This window comes from Saimiri boliviensis, chromosome 10, assembly GCF_048565385.1.
Source record: "Saimiri boliviensis isolate mSaiBol1 chromosome 10, mSaiBol1.pri, whole genome shotgun sequence".
NCBI lineage: Eukaryota > Metazoa > Chordata > Mammalia > Primates > Cebidae > Saimiri > Saimiri boliviensis.
The window spans coordinates 58,370,645-58,382,520 of NC_133458.1; the positions used below are offsets into that span (position 1 = coordinate 58,370,645).

The 11,876-nt window shown below is 36.8% G+C and overlaps 1 pseudogene; it reads right to left on the minus strand.

The window, feature by feature from the left end:
• Positions 1-418: 418 nt before the first annotated feature.
• Positions 419-1,109, minus strand: LOC101052719 (zinc transporter ZIP4-like; annotated as a pseudogene).
• Between the last annotated feature and the right edge of the window lie 10,767 nt (positions 1,110-11,876).

Sequence of the window (11,876 nt, forward strand, 5' to 3'; positions counted from 1 at the left end):
TAGGTCAGACTTTCACTGGAAATCCCTCAAGCTGTTTGAACTCATGAGTGTTGAATACGCCTCTCTTTTCCAGCTTCACCCGCCTGCACATGACAGTTTCTCAAAGTCTAAGTGAAAGGATGAAGAGCTTGTATCAGGGGGAGGGGACTCCTAGGTGTCAAATCTTTGTGAGATCATTGCCCAGACCCCTCAATTGATTCAGAGAATTTGTCTTTGCGCCCCAAGGTGAATGCTCTGGAAACTTTAAGGACGAGCTTGCTTTCTTTCTTTTTCTTCCCCCGCTTGCCCACCCCCCGCCCCACCAAGGATGAGTGTTTTTATTGGCGTTGGGACTGGAAACTCTATAGGGGCTTCTGGTTTCTGGGCTGAGGGTTGGGTGTAGAGTCTTGAGTCAAAGGCCTAGGACTAGGGCAGGGTATCAGAGGGTGATGCCATCCTCGTACAGGGACAGCAGCAGCAGGACAGTCCAGCCGCCCAGCAGGCCCACGTTGTGCAGCAGGAGGAAGAGCCAGGACCGCGGGTCCCGCACTTTCAACATGACCGGGAACGTGTCGCAGAGCCCCAGGTAGAGGATCAGGCCCGTGGCAAACCGCCAGGATCCAGACCTCGCTCTCCTCGCCGACTCCGATCGCGAATGCCATGTAGAGACCTGCAAAGGCCATGAGCGCGAAGGCCGGGTTCGGCAGCAGCGCTTGGCGCACGGACAGCCGCGCGTGCAGCAAGGCCGCGAAGTCCCCGAGCCCAGCGAGGTGGCCAGCCCGGCCTTCCAGGAGGACGCGAGGGCAGCGCCAGGACCAGCCCAGCGGCGGAGTTGTGCACGGCGTCGCCCAGCCTGATCACAGAGGGCAGCAGCCTCCACTCTGGGCTCAGGGTTCAGCAGCTCCTGGCTCTCCTTAGCCACCAGGTCTGCTCTTTTTGTTTCTGAGGGACGCTGAGGGATACTTGCCCCTGTCTCTCTCTCAGATGGATGTTAGTAGGGAACTGTGCCCCTGTCCACAGAGGAAGGGAAAGTGGGCCGAACGTGGGAATGACAGGCGCGGCGTGTAGCTGTACGGAAGTGATTGTGGAGCAGAATTCAAGACATCCACGGAACAGCCTTCCCTCCACATACCGCCTTCGTTCGTCCTCCTCGAGCTCCTCGCCCCTACTTTCAGGGAAAAGCAATCTGCCTGATAAGTCCCTGAGGTTGTGGGCTGTCTAGAGATGCTAGAGATTAAGATAGTTCTATTTTATGTTACCCGTTTCTGTTGCTAATCTTTCTCTTTTACCATTTCCTCCTGACTTAAAAATCTTTTGTCAGCCTCTCTCTGGTGTCCCCAGGATCCATTTTACTTTCTTTTTACTGTTCATCAGACGTTTTGGAAAATCTCAGTTCTGTGTACTGCCTGACTGTGACCCTGAATTACTCCGCTGCATCTCTTGTACTTTATTAGGGTGTAGGGCTCCAAAAACGATACCCCAAATGAAGGCCTCAGAAGCAGATCTGTCTGATCTTCTGCCCTCCAGTCTCTGGCCCTTCATTCTCCCCCAAGAGGAGCCATAGAAACTAGAATTCCTCTTTCCCAAGGTGGCTCCTAGAAACCAGAATCCTTTTTCCCAAACCAGCCATAAAACCTAAACATAATACTCTAACACCTCAACTTTCTGTGTGAAATCTGGCCATAAAGACGTTATCTGACCTAGCTTGTTTGATCGTGGCTCATAAGAGCCCATTCCAGAGAGGGTTCTGCCGCGTACCCAGAGGAATGAATACTGCAGAGAGATATCAGGAAGACTCTTATCTTGCTAGGTGTCCCCACTCAGTCTGTTAGCATGAGGTCATACTCCTTTTGACCAGTTGTATTTCTCCACACCTGCCCACACTTTGTTGAACCGAAGCATAAAAATGGACAATTTGTGTTAACTTTGGGTCTTTTTCCAAAGGCTCTCGTGTTGGGTAAAATTATGATCAAATAAATTTGTATGCCTCTTCTCCTATGGATCAGCCTCTTGTCAGTAATTTTTTAGCAAACCTTCGGAGAGCAATGGAATTTTTTTTTTCTTGGCCCAACAAGGGATTAAAGCTTTTTTTAAAAAGAAGCTAGAGTAGGTAAGGAAGGAAAAAGAACAGTGCTTGTATTTATTTTTTTTCTCTCTCCAAAAAATTAGAGTCAAGGATGTAAATTATTGTTATAAGTTTGGAGCAAAATTAATCTAGGATAAGGGGTTTAGGACATTAGAAAATTGAAGAAACTTATTTATTAGATTACATTTCTTCACAACTTTTTTACTCTCACAGTCAATATTTTAAATACAATTTAAAACCTACATAATTTATATATTCATATTTCTTTTTGACAAAAATTATTTGGTCTTTACTGAAATCGTCACTAATACACACTGAGCTTTTAATATATGCTAAGCATCACACTAAGTACCATTGAAAATTATTTAATCCTTACAATAAGTTTAAGAAAGATTATTAAAATTATTATTTTACAGTTAAGGAAACATAGGTTAAGTTATTTTTATTCTTAAATAACTTGCCCAAGATCCTAAAGTAATATTCAAGTGTCAGATTCAGATTAGTGATACCCCAAAGAATGGTACAAATACGTTTTTTAAACCTCATGAGGAGAAGAATCACATGTTCCAGAGTATAATCACCAAAATAAGTCTGAGACTGGATATATAGGAGATGTTCCACAATAATTTATAAAATAAATCAGTACATAATTTTAAATCTCTCAAAACTATAATGAAACATTCAAATGAAATTCTCATTTTGCTATTACTTTAGCCTATTTTGAAAACACATTCTCTTTGTTCTTTCTACATCATACAATGCTTTTTCCCATCATCTAATACTTGCCTTACATACGTATACCTCATTTTATTGCCCTTTACTGTATTATGCCTCACAGACATGGTGATTTTACAGATTGAAGTTTTGTGGCATCCTTGAATTAAGCAAGTCTGTTGGTGCCGTTTTTCCAATAGCATGTGCTCACATTATATCTCTGTGTCACATTTTGGTAATTCTTACAACATTTCACATTTTTCATTATTATTTTACATGATGATCTGTGATCAGTGTTACTGTTATAATTGTTTTTGGAGTACCACAAACCACAACCCAAACTTTATCCATTAATGTGTGTATTCTGACTACTCCACTGACCAGCTGTTATCCACCTCTCTCTCCCTCCCCTCAGCCTATTTCCTAAAACACAGCATTATTGAAATTAGGCCAATTGATAGCCCAGCAATGACCTCTAAGCATTCAAGTGAAAGGAAGAGTTGCCTGTCTCTTCCTTGAATTCAAAAGCTAGAAATAATTAAGCTTTTGGGGAAAGTCATGCCCAAAGATGAGTTAGGTCAAAACCAGTTCTCTCGCACCAAACAGCCAAGTTGCGAATGCAAAAGAAAAGTTCTTAAAGAAAATTAGAACTGCTACTTCATTGAACACACAAATGATAAGAGAGCAGAACAGCCTTATTCCTGATATGCAGAAAATTTGAGGAGTCTGGACAGAAGATCAAATCAGCTGAAATAGTCCCTTAAACCAAAGCCTAATCCACAGCAAGGCTGTGAACATCAGGCAAGACCCTCCAACAGCAAAAAGGACTCACTGAAGGCTCATATGATTGTTAGCATTTTTTAGCAGTAAGGTATTTTTAAGTTAAGGTTGAACATTTTTAAACCTAATGCTACTGCACACTTAATAGTCTGCTGTATAACTTTTATATGCACTGGGAAAAAAACAAACAAAAAATCATGTGACTTGCTTTATTGGGATTTTTGCTTGATCACAGTGGTCTGAAACCAAAGGAGTAGTATTCCAAGGTATGCCGGTACTTCTTAGGTGTTAAACAGTTTGTATAAATCCTCAAAAAGTTGTGTCTGAAAAGTTTTTGATAAAATAACTTGTAAAGAGATTACTTTAAATACTACATTTTGTGTCAATATTAGATAGATACTCATTACCCTATAATATCATTTTATATCTGTCTTATGATTGAGGTTTCTAGTATCTCATGGATACTAGATGGATTTAATGGAAAAGCCTGTATTACCGTACTTTTTTAAAGGCTGCTGCTTTAACTTAGTATCTTTCCTTGTCTTAAGCCCATGTTTGTCAACCACAAGTGATGTTTGTAAAAACATGGGGAATAAGCTGACGTGACCTTATGATCTGCAGATTACTAATGAGTTTTGTGTCCTTGAACTGCTCATTTTGTTTACTAAACACCTGTGATTACTAATGAGTTTTATGTTCTTGAACTGTCATTTGTTTATTAGATGTCTGTCACATGCCAGGTGCTATTCTGTTTGCTGCTACAGCTCATATAGAGGCTCAGCTTAGTCATATGTCTGCTTTCAAATCCCAGCTGAGTCACAAAACAAATTCAGAAAGCTAATTTATCACCCTAATGCCTCAGTTTCCCTATCACCAAAATGGGGCCCTATGTGTCAGGTTCTGTGCTAAACACTTCATATATATTATCTCACTTGCCCTTACACTGTGCCTCAGGAAAAAAAAAGTTATGCGTATCTAAGAGGTATATTTTATTGTTGCCATTGACTTACAGATGATGAAACCAACATTTAAAGATGGTAACTTAGTTTAGGTTAAACTGTTCATGAAATGTGATTTCAAGACACCAGCTATCCAGGTATCAAATCACTGCTATCAAACACGATAACACATTAAAAGAGATTCAGATTAAGAAATTTCCAGCATTCCTTCTATCTTTAAAATTAGATTATTCTACTTCTCTGAATTCTTTAGTGGTCACTATACTTCTATACAATTCTTGTCTTACACACTTATGAAGGAAGCACTTATGTAATCTTTGATATTGCTTATTTTTCCTACACAAGCGTATCTTTTCATTCTTTTCTTGTGTGTTGATTCTACCCTCTAAATAGTCATTTTTTATCTTTAGATGTCACCACCGAATATGTTGACTACCTTTAATGTAGGAAAAATACGAAATTTATTACAATTTGGTCAGACAAAAACCACTTAAAACACATGAAATAGAAACTAAAATCTATATGATACAAGCAAGCACGATGACACATTTATTTGCCAAATTATTGAAAAGAGGATACAACATCTATGCAGACACCTAGACCTGTGATATCTAATATGGTAGCTATAAGCCCCATGTTCCTGTATAAATTTAAAATGAAATTAATTAAAACTAAACTTCCTCTGTTGTGTTCAGTAGTCACACATGTGTGGTTGGTGGCTCCCATGGTAGATAATACAGATATAAAATATGTCCATCATTGCAGAAAGCTATATTAGATAATGTTGATCTCTAGTTTAAGTTGATTGATGTAAATGTCTAAATGTGATTATGGGTAAAGCAAGATAATGACTATTAAAGGTGTAATTTAAAGATACTAAAATGCTATCTGTATGTTGGTGGCAGTTTAGCTTGAATCTCCCACTTTCTTTCTACCAGGATTTTCCATGAACAAGGATAAGAGGACTTTGATTATTTTGTCTTTTGAACACAAGGTAACACTGACAGAAGATAGCTCCTAGTCCAGAGAATATGCCAAGCACATATCACAGACACAATCCTGGAGAAAATGATTTTTAAAATATTTTAAAATAGTTATTTCTAACAAAACACCTGTCTGCTAAGGAACATGAAGCAATCTATATTGTCAAGTATAGAATCTCTGGGAATTTGGTGAGTCCTTGTCCAATAAAAATGACCTAATTGAAAGCAACTGACAGGATTTTAGTACACATTATAGACTTAATCTAAAGATTTTATTTTTATTAATTCATCATTGATTATCCACTAAAAGGACTCTAATGGTTACTCAGTTAAATCAATCTCAACCACTCACTCATGACTTTGCCATACTCCCAGGAAATCTGTTGCAGAATTCGTAGTGAGACCACAAAGCAATATCCAGGAAAATGACAGTAACAGTCAAAGTACATCATCACAAGATAGGAATTTTCATGTGTCTAAAAATAGCAGGGCTATTTTTTTCCTCTAGAAATATGCCATATATACTTAAACAGACAGTATTTTTATATTGTTCACTATGACTATAAAACAATAGCAAGATACATATTAAAATAAATTCTTCTCAAACCAAAAAGACCGTCATGACTTTAGCTGTGTTTTGCCTTTTGGGAGTAAAGAGAGGATAGGTGTTGAGAACACCAGGAAATCTGAGCTAAAACTAAACTCTGATGCTGCATTTTCAGTTTTCTTTTCTGAGCCACGAGGGACCATTTTCTGAATCCAGGGGGCCTAGTTAACTAACACTCATCACCTTGTGCTTAGAGGCCAGCTTTTATGTATTTCCAGGTGTTGGCTGCTTTGTTAAATCTGGAGTGCCCCCAAACTTATAAAGCCTAAGCACTCCACACCTGGTATGTTGGACACTGGCATATTAGTAAAATGCATGAATTGGAGGAATCTATTTCTTCTTTCCCAGTTTAGAATCCAACCATTTTAAATCATCAGTGTAAGAAAATGAGAATATTCACAATAAGGTACTTTTCAAAGTAACTGTTTAATCCATTTATTTTGCATCTTAAAAGCCATGTAGTAAAACCAAGGTTTCCCTTTTACTATATGTACATGTTGCATGTTTATTGTGGTCCTGGGGATATCTGAGGGCAATTCCACTTACCAGATGGCACTCAATACCAGGAATTACATTTCAAATCTGGGAGCCTGGGAGAAAAAGGCTCCACCTGGTGGAACACTGCTTTTTTTTTCTGAGGGTTGGAGAGCAGTGTTTGTTTCTTTATACTGTATACCAGTCATCTGATGCCCTTCTTATGAATTACTTAAAGAGTTATTTAGCTAATGCTATGATAGCAAGGCCCCATATGATATATTAATCTTGTGATGTTTAAATGACTACATTTATATCTAGTTTATGCTTAATAAGATAGTATACTTTAAGTTATTTAAGAAGTTTCTACTTAAATTTCTGAACTATGAGCCTGGCAATCCTCATTTGATATGAGAAGGTCCTTGGCAGACTTCTTACCGCTTTCAAATTTGTGAGGATTTGCAGTCACTGGACTCCTGGAGACTTGATAGAGCTAAGGGACTATCAAATCCACCAGAATCATTGCTTTTTCTAGCCTTGGAACATAGGATGTGAGAAGGCAAATTCATACTTCTTGAAATTGCCTATATTCTTTAATTATTTAATCTTGTTTTATTTATATGTTTTTAAACTCACAATAATGAATATAGCAAAATTATGAAAAATAGTAGGTGTAAAGGACAGATGAAGTATGTTGCTCAATGCTTTAATCTAGTTCTAAATGAAGAGACTAGAAGGAAGAAACATATTGCTAGAATGAGCCTAGTGTCCTCATGCTGCAACTCAAAAACAGAATTATGCCTTGTGTTTTGAATACGTGATGACATTTAGCAGAACACCCACTATGGAGAGCACCAGATTATAGCTATCCTTAAACTTGTTGTTTGCTTTGCCCCGATAAAAGAAAAAAATGTTCATAGACCTTTCTCAGTCTCTTTTGTGTGGTTAATTTATTTGCTTGTTTTATGTGAATAAGAAAGGTTACATATGGCTTTTTCTTTTGAGAGTTAAGTAAGTGAATCTCTTTTCAGCTATCTCTGTCCAGCCCCCAAATGCTGTATTTATCCTAGCATTTCTCACATTTAAAGGTGCACTAATATTTTTCTATAGTTTGTTTCTGTCCTTTTACTAAGAGACAACCTTTTACCTCTCCAAAGTGCTGTTACATCTTAAGGCTATTTAGTATCTTGTCCTGATTATTATTTATCAGAAAAAACTGTGTCTTGTTTTATTTTTAATTCAGAATTTCTGTACAATATACAGCTTGAATACCCTACCAATTAAGATTTCTTGTTAGGGATTTATTTATTTTCTTCCTAATGTACACAATGAGATAGCACATTGTAGACCAGCTGGTTGAAGTCTTAATTATACCACTTACTAACTGAGCAAACCTGGACAAATTAATTTACTGTATTAATCTGAAAAATGATTATCATAAGAGTTGTGGCAGTTATTTACATGTGAATTATAGTGAAGTCACATGTAAATTTCATGTGAATTATAGTTATATGAATTCTAGTGATGTGAATTACATGTGAATTATAGTGATGATTAGAGAATAAACATGCAAAACTCAGATGACATATTTAGGAACGCAATACAACTTTATTACTAGTCTTATTAATACTGAATCATTTAAGATAGTCTCTGAGTCATTTGCTATCTCAAACAAAAAATACCTAAATTAAAATGCTGAGTGAAGACATGATCTTGGCATAATGATATTAGAAAATGCCTTAGTGTTTAACAGTTATATAATCCAAAGTATCTGTTAATATTTTATAGTAAGTCTTAAGTGAAACTAAACATGAATTTAAGTTTGCTGTATGCATTCATGTATTAACTAATGCAGGGAAGCAGAGGCCACAGAATTCCATGTCATACAATATTGCTCATGAAAACTTTCTATTGAAGTAAAATAATTTGCTGTTTTAAAATGAAGAAGTTTTGAGCATGCTCAAGTTTGCATTGGCATCATTTCTTGATAAATGTCATGAAAATAATTTTCTTGAAGTTGCTTAAAGGCTGTATAGCACCCAGGAATTACTTCTGTTTTATACCATTAAATCAGTAAAAAGAGAATAAATACCATCATACTCTTTCCAAAAGATTCTCATTGACTCAACTTCTCAATTTTGTTAATAAAATGTTAACTGAATTTTCCTAAAAGAACTCAAGCTAGCCACTCATTATTAATAGAGTATGTGATTCACTATATATTGTCCACCTTCTGAGCTAGAGCCTACAGGAGTGTCTGGCATATCTTAGTGACTACCAAAAGAGATTTAGTAGTCACTAAGTAGGCTTTAATTGTTTCCACCTAATATATTCAAAGTGTTTGACATTTGTATCCTAACAGCATTGCAAAGCCAGCACAGTGGCTCATACCTGTAATCCCAGCACTTTCGGAGGCCAAGGTGGGTGGATTATTTGAGCCCAGGAGTTTGAGACCATCCTGGGCAACTTGGCAAAACCTCATTTCTACAAAAAAATATACAAAACTTAGATAAGCGTGGTGATATGCATCTGTGATCCCAGCTACTCAGGAGGCTGAGGTGGGAGGATCCTGTGAGCCCAGGAGGTTGTGGCTGCAGTGAGCCATCGATCACACCACCTCACTCCAACCTGGGCAACAGAGTGAGACCCTGTCTCAAAACGAAAAAACAAACAAAAAACAAACCAAGGTAATAGTAAATTCACTAATTTCTTTCACACAGACACTATATACATAGACACACATCTGTATATACATGTATACATACACACACATTCACAAGAAATCATAAGTAAAATCTGTTCATAAAAACCACTATGAATTACTCTAAGTCAGTTTACCATTTAGTAGACTGCAAGATTTATGTGACTCGAGGTCTGTCAATTTACAATATTTGAAACTGAAACTGAGAGCAGAGTTCTACTTTTCCAACTGTCAAAGATCCCCACTCTCTGATACGTATTTTTATACATAAATTTAGGTCAAAACCTAAGATCTGTGCCTATTGGCACTGTATCGAGATTGTGTTAAGCTCTAATAAATAGCATTCTAAATAGCATATGATTTGTAATAGCAAAACTTCTGAGCAATATATTAACATGTATTGACACTAGAATTTATTATTGATAATTGTAACATCATTCGTTCATGCATTTATAAGGGCATACTTTTAAGTTCTTTTTGAAACATTTATTTTTAGAGACGGAGTCTTGCTACATTACCCAGGCTGAAGTATACTAGCTATTCATAGGCACCATCATGGCACACTACAGCCTCAAACTCCTGGGCTCAAGCAATCGTCCTGCCTCTGCCTCCAGAGAGCTGGGACTACATGCACCTGCCACCTCACCCAGCAGTTTGTAAGTTCCTAAACTAAATCTTCAAATCTTTTGACTTGAAATAATTATATAATACTGTGCCAAAAACAAGTCATGTGGATTCATGTATGAGTGATGTCTATTTCCATAAACCTAAAAGCCTTTTTCTTATATCATCTTTATTGCTTTATACATCTATTTATTCATCGATTAAAAATATTTATAAGGTATTCTCTAAGTGCAAAAGATACCATAGTGATTTTATATGTTGTGGTAGTCAGAATAATGTTTCCCAAAGATTCCCTTTTCCTAATCCCTAGAACTAGTGATACCTTACATAGCAAAAGGGACTTTGTATATGTGGTTAAGATTAAGAACTTTGAGATGGGAGATTATCTATGGTTTATCCAAGTAGGTCCATCATATGAATACTTTAATTCAGAGAACCTTTCCCAGCTGTGCTCAGAGAGAGCTGTGCTGTCTGAATAAGAGTCAGAGGAATGCAGTGTTGCTGATTTTGTAGATGGAAAAAGGAGGCCAGAAGATAAAAAATATGGGCAGCCTCTAGAAGCTAAAAAAGTCAAGAAAACAGATTTTCTCATGGAGTCTCCAGAAATAAACACTGCCCTGCTGTCACCTTAATTTTATTACAGTAAGATGTATATCAGACTTCAGAGGTACAATAGCAAAGATAATAGAGTTTTGCTGCTTTAAAGCCAAGTTTTTTGTAATTTGTTACATCAGCCTAATACCTAAGTACATTTTACTTCTCTGAATGTTTTGTAAACTCTTTAAAGGTAGTAATTCTTATATTTCATTGTATCTTTCCAAATTACCTATTTCTATGCTTTGCACTTAGTAAGTATTAAATGAAATCTCTGAATGATTGCTATAATAAGGAAGGTTTGTTTTTTAAGAAACTATTTGTATTGATTAGGTTATGATGGTAATCTTAACCTCACAGTGGGTTTTGCCTTACCCTGTGCAATGAGCATTAACTGATCTTTGAGAGAAACATTTTGCAATGTGCTCTTTATTCAAGTAATCAGGAGAAAGCACAAATATTACACTAGACTTTGCAGGAAGATTAGCAAACAATAGTGCTGTTTTGAAAGACAGAGATCTGTATCTTTGAAAAGGGAAGTTGCAAAACTGTCTTTTCCTTTATCTATTCAGATTCCTTAGAAAGGAGGATTTTACAACTAGTATTATCCTTGTTGGAGACTCTTTTATATGGCTGGCACCCCTCCAGTCCAAATTTATCTGATGCCCTAAGTCTTCCCAGAGCCTCCTCTGGGACGCCAATTCAAAGTTTTTGTGCAAAATGTAACTGAAAAAGTTGATGTAGCAGTGCAGAAACTTACCAAATAATTTATTAAGAAGAAGCAGAAAAATAGTTACAGAAATTGCACAAAGTTCATCAAAAAGATGATTTTTGCTAAAAATCCTGGCTATATCCTCCAGAACCTATGGGTATGAAGTGGGTAATTGGAACTATTTTTATTCCTGCCCCTCTTACCTTTTTAGCTCATTTACTATACCTTGGATGACTCTTGTATTTACACATCTTATTACATACATAAATCATACGTTAAAACTGACTCCAATTCTTGCACCTGCTGGGAAATCACATTAATAATCATTGAGTGCCCAACGTACTAATAGATATGAAGTCATTCAGAGAAATAGGAGACAACTTCCCCACCCAAAGGAGGAATTATCTTCTACCAATAAGCCTAACAATAACCTGAGTAGTGCCACTAGAGATTTTATATAATATATATTTAAAGTTATTGCATGTATTTTATACTTAATTTTGTATTTCCATTCTTTGTATTGTATTTCTTGTAAATTTTTTGGACTCAGAAAGTAACTGGAACTCAGTTTATTTTTCTTCCTCTTTCCTCAGTTATTACAATGTTTGGTGACCAAAACACTAGTATATGGCAAATCTGAGACTGCAACCCAAACATTCTGCT